Below are 9,271 nucleotides of genomic sequence, written 5' to 3' on the forward strand. Positions count from 1 at the left end.
ACCCACGCGCACTGCCAAGCAGACCATGAGCCCTGCGGAATGGAGGAGGAAACGTACGTTTTCAAGTCATTCAGAAAAATCACATTCCAGATTTTATTGTATTTGACCTCACAGGCACTTACTGGTGGAAAACATAAGGCACGTTAAGTTTATGGTTTAGTCCTCAAAATAGAGAGCACATGTGCTTTGGAGTCCCACAGACCCGAGTTCAAAATCATCCTCTTCCTTGAACTAAATTATGACATTAGGCCAGTGATTGAATCTCTCTGCACTTCCATTTTCTCATCTAACACATGGAAGATAATAACATCAACCTCACTGTGCAGCACCAAGCACTGGGAAGCTCACAAATGACTTTTGCCACATGACCATGATCGTGGCATTTATAGTCTGACTATCAATAGATCCTAAAGGGTTCAAAATGGACCCTGACACAAGGCCGTTCATGTGGCATGTGACACTTTCTGGAAAGCTTGGGTGTTTGTCTTCCTTGACTTGACAGCACCAATATGCACCATACTGAAAAATGTACTCATTTTTATAAAGGAGGCTGCTCAGAGATACCCAACGTAAACCCTTCATAGGAGAGTTAAAATGAAATAATTCAGGATAACATTTTCATTCCAATATTATACAATGATTTCTCTTGAATAATACGACATCAAAACAAGAGCTATGGTAAGACTGGAGAGAAAGGTCTTTTCCAGTGTTGAAATGACAGGGGCTCCCCTCAAATCCTCAGCTCCCCACCAGTGTGGCTCCCGAGTCAGGCAGGTTGATGGACAGCAAGAGTGCAACGATTAATCCGATCACGCCACTGCCCCATAATACAGATTTGCTTTGTGAAACCCCACGACTTTTCAGACATTCAAGAAATGACTTCCTGTGACAAGAAAACAAAAATGGAGATCAAGAGGCAGCTCAGGAAAGGGTCTGGTTAATTTGTCAATGAAAAACCCCTTCATTAGTAACTAAAGAACCCATGGGCCCCGCAGCACCCACCCCATCTCCTGACAACACAGAGAAGGGCCAAGTCAGGAGTGAGAAATAAAATGAGAAGTAAATACTGTGAAGGGAGTTTGATGACAGTGCTGGGGGTAAAAATGACCTCCTGGCTCTCACAGGTCACAGCTCCAGGCTTGAATATAAACTGATGAGCAAGGACAGCAAAAGCAGCACCCTGAGATGAGGGAGCCCAAGTTATCTGTTGACCGGCTCTCTTCTCCTCAGGAGCTTCTTGAGAGAATGTGGAGCCAAAGCCTGAGAAGGGGCAGTGTTTCCAGACTCTGGAGAAGGCAGGAGCAGGAGGACCTCACCTCCTCTGCACAGAGCAGCCCCAGGGGGATCTAGCTGGTGAGTGACTCTCATTTCCATAAACACAAGAAAACAAAGCACCAGGGCCCAGAGGGAGGGGCTGGCAAGTGGAGGAGGGGTAGAGGGGAGCAAGGGGGTTCATCACAGGAGAGTCCAGGCTGATTGAGCTGAAGGCAGAGAAGGAGCCTTAGAACAGGGACCAGCACCCTCGGGCTTCTGAGCACTCGGGTCTGTCTCTAGCCCATTCCAAGGCCAATGGCACAGAGGCTTGAAGTGTGGCTCCCCCATCCTCACTGGTGTGGTGGCCCGGGATCCCCCAGAGAATAGACTCAGGGAAAGAGGGGGGAAAAGCATCCACAGAACAGGGAGGGCCCAGTTCCCTGCTCCCCCAGAGAAGGGCGGAGCCCAGCAAGGAGGAGCAGCTGGCGAGCCTGGGAGAGGGAGGAGCCATCAGGAGGGAAACCTGGAGGAGGCACATGGAGCAGAGACCCAGGCCAAGAAGCCAACCTTACTTCTCAGCCTTGGACCAGACCAGGGACTTGGGGGACATGGATGGAGACACTTGAAGCGCCAAAGACGTGCGGGACAGACCCGTGGGGAGGCTGACAATGGTAGCATTTATCTTAACTTGGCTTTTGGTTTTGCTCCTTTTCTTCCAGACCTGCCAGCCCCTTCTGTCCTTTCCTGTGGGCCCCACCAGGAGAGCCATAGGGTGGGAGCCGGCTCTCAGGCCTCTGTGCCCTGTTTTGGGCCAACCCTGTCTGGCTGGGCTTTTACACTCAAGGGGACGGGTAACCGCGGGGGCTTCTGTGGCAACTCTATTCTCTCCCTCCTCTTTGTTGCCACTAATTGTTTCCAAGTTCCTTTCCATGACAGGTCTTGGGTATGTTTTGTCTTGATATGGCAGATGGCAGAGCCTATTTAGAGCCGGCAGGTTTGGGGGTTCTGGGTTCCCAGACCCTGCCCGGAACAGGGGTGACAGGACAGGTAAGGAAAATGAGCAGGTGGACAAGGGTGGCAGGGAACCCTCCTGGGGTAGTTAGAAAGAACGGGGGGGGGGGGGGGAGAGATCCGGATAGTTCATCCCCATCACCACCAGGGCCATGAGGGAGTCACGCAGCCCTCCTGACTCAGCGCAGACAGACAGAAAATGCCTACAGATACCAAGATGCCATTCCTGCCTCTAGAAAAAAATCAATTACCTCTCCTTATCCTCACAAGTAAATTTAATCTTCTTTTTTTCTAATCTCGATTTCAGTACATTTATGGAGGCGCCTGAGCACTTACTGGAAAAGAAAGAGGCAAGTGTTAAAATAACAAGATCGCACGGATATTTCCTGAATCTCTTAGTTTCTTCTGAGGAGCAGGCAGGCCCTGGGCAAAGAGTGGAACATAGGAAGCTTCTAAGAGCTCCCAGCTGTAGGGGAGCAGAAGGTGGGAACTAGGTGGGTGTCTATTATGGAGAGGAAAGGAAGAGAGAGTGGCTGGGCTGGCTTGAGGGGAGAGTGATTCCCCATCCATCCCTGCCCCAGTCTGTTCCCAGGACATTCTTGTGACTAGGGATTCTTTCATGGCTCAGTTCCTGAAATCACCCTGAGAATACAGGTGTACAAAGGAGCAACAGGTACCTGGCTTCGCTGTCATGGATCACACAGGCCTTTAGTTCGGTAACCTTTGAAGACAAATTACCGACTTCCGCAGTTGCAAAAACACTGAGATGAAAGAGACAAAAACCATCATTACCCCCAAATCCCAAACTGCACCAGGCATCCTAGTGCCTGTCAAAGCCAGCAGGCAGGAGGCCACTGGTTAGAAGCTACTCTCTGAACCTGACCCAGAATTTGCATTAGAAACACCCAGTGTACTGATTCAGCTGGACCCTCTGAACAAAGTTCTCAAAACAAGAGCTAATATCTGCACATCGATAGTGATTCTTTGCATTTTCTTTCTTTTTTTATTTTGAAGATTTATTCATTTATTTATCCAAGAACTGGGGTACAGGCCAGATGGGGGAGGGTGAGAGGATTCACCAGAGACTGAGAGGGGAACAGAGCAGGCAGACTGACGAAATACACTGCTGAGGGGAGCAGTGGGCCCGACAGGAGAGGTCTGCTGTGCCATGTGGGACCCTCGCCAGCCGGCCAGGATGCAACCTGTGTGGCAGAGGCTGCGGACAGCTTCACAATGATGCACACAAACACCTGCGCCACCAGGGGAGGCCCGATTCTTTGCATTTTCTTATTCCAAAAGGTGGCCTTAAGCCACATTTCAGCTTTCCTTGCTGAGTCAGAACCTGCTGCTGCAAAGCCCCTGGGGTGCACAGGTGAGTCCCCGGGGTGCACTGGAGATGCTCAAGAAGCACTGCTTTGAAAAACGCTGATGTCCTGCTCTAACCCCAGTCCCCAACTGTTCCCCATGAGTCTGACAATTGTCATTCCTTGTGCAAATACTGGACCCCCAATACCAGATACAGAATTTGGGGATGTTAATGTTTTCACCCCCCAAGTCCACAAAATTGGGTCAGAAAAATACATAAATGCCAAAGCTTCTTTGTGGAGTTAGATGTCACAGGAGAGAGGGGAAAATAAATTTGGGGCACCAGAGTGCCCTGAAGATGGAGAACACAGACTGAAAAGGTCCCTGGGGTGGAAGCATCTGTAAATACAGGGGCAGTGGGAGACAGAGACTCGGATGGGGTAGATTCCGGGAGTGAATTCAAGGAGAATAAGCGCTGATATTCCTCGGTCTTTTCCTCTGCTGTGGGCAAAGATGCCGGACATTGTTCGTGTATCACCTCAGATGATCTTCAAATCACCATCACACCCCGGCTCCTAGTCCAGGGGCTGCAGAGGCCAGGCGCCCTACTGGGGTCACATGGCGACCAGGATGGCCTCTGGAGTCCATACCTGGACCCCTCACAACACATTGTGACAACGCCTGGCCTGAGCGGTAAAAGCCCGGCAGCCACCACCGCGCCTGATGTGCTCCACTGTCATTTCACAGCTGGGTGAGAGTCTTACGCTGTGCATGGAGCAGAGAGGAGTCAGATCAGATCTACAGGACAGAGAATTTAGAGAAGGTGCAGTGGGGGGCAGGTGTCACGGGGTAACCGTGTGAACAAAGATGGGGAATGGACAAGATGGAAGGTCATGAGAGACATTTAAGAAAATCACAAAGGTCAGGAGGAGGAGGAGACACGCAGCAAGGACCACTTCAGGGCTGATGCATGAGAAGCTGAAAAAAGTACCAACAAGGAAGGCAAAGGTCTCCATAGAGACACAACTTTCACCCTTTGAGTTCAAATTTTCCATCCTCACTTTACACACAAAAATCTTATCCTCTTAGAGACGAATTATCCCATAGGCGGTTATGCTGACCTCAGAAACAGAAATCATGTACCTGTTTTCATCGTAGGGGTCAGTGATGGACCCACTGAGTAACGCATGAACCTTTCCACAGGAGTTTTCTGCAAACTGAAAAACAGAACAGAACTTCACCATCCCTCCGCATGCAAACGTCAGCACCATCCCCAGCGCTTCCACCAAAACAGCTCTCAGCTTCAGCTGGTGAAAGATGAAAAATCCCGCGTGGGTCTAGCTCAGTGAAGTCAGGTCTGTGAGTGTCGAGCCCAGACACTGGAGGAATTTCGCGTCACATGGGATTCTGGAAGGAGTGGCTCCAATTTGTGTCTAAACCATGAAGGTCAATGTCATTGTTCCCATGGGAGCTAAATTAGGGTCCAGAAGCTGGAAGTGTAGAGACTGAGGGGAACTTACTGGGGAAGGAAGAGAACACTTCCTGGGACCTGCAGTGTAGACACTGCACATTCATTAGTGGGAGTTCAGCGGTGGGGAATTGGGGGAGCATGAGGAGGGAGGTAAGAGAGAAGGTGACACTGAGCCCTGGACAGGCCCAAAGAGAAATGCATGGTGACCATTATGAAGCCAGAAGTTGTAGCTCATCGTGTAGCAAACATTTAGCTGGCAGCTGTGCTAGGCCTGGGGGATTCAAAAGGAATAAAACCAAGGCAATGACATGCTTCCCCAGGAGGCTCACCTGGACCCCCGGACAGCTCAGGTCCCTTCCCTAAGCAACAACAGCATCCCACACCCTCCATGTGACCTAACAACATCTTACTGTGGTGAGGAGCTTAACCACCAGTGCCAGGAGCGCCTGAGAGTCCGGACCGCCCTGCTGGCCGTGGCTGGGGCAGCGCATGCTTAGGGGGCGCCCAGGAAACTTCTGTCACAGGAGAAGAGGAAGGAAAAGGAAGGAACCAGGAGCCAGAAGTGCAGTTCCCTGTGAGGGAGATGAGGAAGGGCAGGAAGGGGTCATGGAGGGCAACAAAGACCAAGACCCGAAGGATGATCAGGATGTCGCCGAGTCACGGAGGCAGCTGCCAACAGAAAGGTCAGGGGGCTTGAGAGAAAAGGGGTGATTTGGGGGACCCCTCAGTGGATGCTGAAGTGAAGTAGCTAAGTCAGTTCATGGAATCCAGGTTCATGAATGTTTAGTCACGGGCTTCGCCTTTATTCTTCAAGAGGTAAATCACCGTAGAGAGAAATTGAAACGGATTATGAAACCCCAGCGCATCTCTTCCCTCCGGGTGTGAGGCGCAGAGGCCAGCGGCGCGGGGGTCACCAGTCACAGGAGTAACTCAGTGGAGTGTTGTCAGGGAGCTGAGCAGGGACCCCGCAATATAGAAATAGCAAGAGCCCCACAGAGTAAGTACCGGGGCAATGTTCCCCAAGGTCATGTCTCTTGGCATCGAGGAAGGAAGACGGGGTGCAACCACCAAGCCACACTGTCTCTGTGTCAGAGACGAAAGGATGGAGTCTGAGGAAAGAAGGTCATGGACACACATCCCTGAGATCTTGGCCAAGATAAAGGTGCAGTCCCAGGGGATCTCTCCATGGAGTGTCATTGGGGTAAGTCACTAGATGGATTTCAGACCCTAGAACATTCTGTCTGTGTGTGTCTATAGAAACCTGCCTCTCCCTGAGGTTTACTTTTTAGACACAGCAGAGCCTAGAGGTTTATGGAATGACATGGAGCTGAGCCCAGGCCAGCCGCAGAACACACGTGCAGATGCAGAGGAGGGGCTGCCCATAGGCCAGGGGTCCCCCACAGAAATGCATATTCCAGTGTCTGAAGGAAAGTCCCTTGATGCATGAACTGCCTTGGAATTAGCCAGTTGTAAGGGAACTTCAGTCAAGTCCACATTTCTTTGCCTCTAAGGTGCTTTTCAGCCAATAAAACTTCGCTCCTTTGCCCTCAACCCCAGTCTCCAAAGCCTCTATAATTTCATCCGCTTTCTGAACTGATCAGATTTGAGCTGATCTCCTGTCTCCTTACCAGTAGATACTCCATAAAGATTTTTCCTTTACTCAAAATCCTGGTGTAATAACCTGGTCCTTGCACATCAGGCATGTGGTGGTGTCATTCCAGCAAACAAGTTGGGCTGGAGGTGGGTGGGGGCGCTGGGTTGGGGGCTTGAATTAATAAAGGGAGCAGACGGGCTGCCATAAAAACTGTTCCCTGGGCCTCCCCGGTGGCGCAGTGGTTGAGCGCTGGGTTGCGTACCTGCCCGCAGCCTCTGCAGCACCTGCTCCATCCCCAGCGGCCAGGCGAGGGTCCCACATGGTGCGTAGACCTCTCCTCACCTGCTGCTCCCTTCAGCAGTGTACTTCATCACTCTGCCTGTGCTACTCTCCCCTCTGGCGCTGGTGAATTCTCTCGCCCTCCCTTGCCTCTGACTATACCCAGTGCTTGTATAAATAAATAAATAAAACTTAAAAATAAATAAATAAATACATAAAAATCAATACCATGTATTTAAAAAAAAAAAAAAACTGATCCCTCGTGCATGATCCAGGTCATGAGTCAGGTCACACCCAAGCCAGCACCCTACCCAGTCAGTCATGCCTGGAGTCTGAACAGAGCCCCGAGACCCTCCCTGCACAGCAGACCAAGGCTTCTGTCTCACCTGCTGCTTCCCTTAACCCTTTGGTTCAATAAAGCTGCCTTTGCTATTCCCTGCTCTGTCTCAGAATTTTTTCACCACTGTGTCCTCAGCCTACACCCCAATTCCCCCCAGAAATAGGGTGGGAAGCTGGTTGCTTGGTAACAGTAGAGTGTCCTTGGTCACCTTTTCCGTGTTCCCTGCTCCAAGGCTAACATTTCACTTACCCTGTACTTTTTTGCAGATATTTTATTTACCTGCACCTCCAAGCTGTCACCTGTAAAACACACGTGATGTGCATGGAACCTACTTCGTGGGGTTCTCGTGAAAATAAAAGACTTTAATCCACGGAACAGCCAAGGAATGTGCCTGGCAGGGAAGTGGTCTGTAAATGTGGACTCTTAGGATTGTTCAGAATCCACATTGGCCAACACCTGGATCAGACGATTAAAACAGCCTGAGTGTCCTGGCAGCCAAAGTCAAAGAATGGAAGGATGAGCCCGGGGATTCTCTTCAACTGGGGGCCGGGACCCTCCATGAAACCCCAAAGCTCTATGTGAAAATCTTCTGGAAGGGGCTTATGAAAGTCTTTCTCAGGAAAGGTTGAATCCTACATAGTTTTTCCTAAAAGGCCCTGTGATCCAAAAAGAAAGAAATCCAACCATTGACCTTTAAGTTCTTGGGTCTCCAGAATTCTAGAATTTCACTGCTGGTGCTTACCCATTTGGCCGCCACTTCCCAGAATACACGTGTAGGACCACCATGGCAGATTCCATTCTTTTCTTGATAAGGGCCATACTGCACTTCTAAAAGACACAGTTTTCAGAAAGTTATTGAAATGGAAAAGAGTTAATTTAGCCCCATTCTTCCCCAGGTCTTCCAGCTGGTGGAGACATTTGCCCACTGCCAAGGAGGAGGAGAATGGACACATCTCCACCCAATTTCACTTAGTGCCCCTGAATCCCTTCCAGATCCTTACCTTGCCCTCCAAGCACCAAAGGGGAATGAGGTGACCAGCTCTGAGTCATCATGCTGGGAAATGACAGCCAGAGCTCACCTGGCAGAGCAGCCCCAGGCTCTTCCCACATCCAGGAAGACTTAGGTGTGAAACTAGGCCCTCAGGGGCCTCTGGCCAACTGCTGCTCTGTCTCCTCCCAATACTGTCTTGATGGCTCTCCACCCGTCCTCCCTCTCCCACATCCTTTGGTTCCAGAACCCCTGAGTAAACTGTCTATACCCCTCCCCATCAAGAAGAGAGCCACCATTGGGGAGCCACCACAGAGAACATGAAGACAGTTTCTGTGTTGCTTAGCCTAAGGATATTTGCATGAATGACATTTATTTTCTTTTTATCAATGTATAACAGACACAAAAAGTCATTATCTATTTATATTGTAAAACCTGATGACTTGATATCTGTATATATTGTGAAAAGATCCCCCCCATCAAGTTGACTAGAACATTCATCACCTAAAATGTATGTTTTTATTTTCATGAGAACATCTAAGACCTTCTCCCTTTGCCAATTTCAATCACATGACACAGTGTTATCAAGTGTCATCACCTCGCTGCACACAGACGCTCAGACCGTCTTCATCCTGTAACGCGGAGTTGGTTCCCTTTCACCACCCTCTCCCTAGCCCCTCCACCTTCCAGCCCCTGCTCCGTTTTGACTCCGTTTTTACTAATTTCATGTTTTTTGTTTAATCAGACTTCACATGTGATGTCATGCAGTATTTATCTTTCTCTGTCTGTCTTGTTTCAATAGCATGATGCCCTCCAAGTTGAAATAGGCTGTTATAGAGGACAGGATTTTCCTTTAATGGAATAATATGTATTATTAGTAATATATATACATTTCCATTTTCTCCACTGCATTTGACTGCACAAACACTTATTGTGTCAGTCCTAAGATTGGAAGGATGAACGAAGTTCTCACCTTCAGCCATCACATGATCTAGTAGTGAACCCTAGGGTAAGTCAGGGATCATGAGG

This window comes from Talpa europaea (assembly GCF_964194135.1).
Source record: "Talpa europaea genome assembly, chromosome: 5".
NCBI lineage: Eukaryota > Metazoa > Chordata > Mammalia > Eulipotyphla > Talpidae > Talpa > Talpa europaea.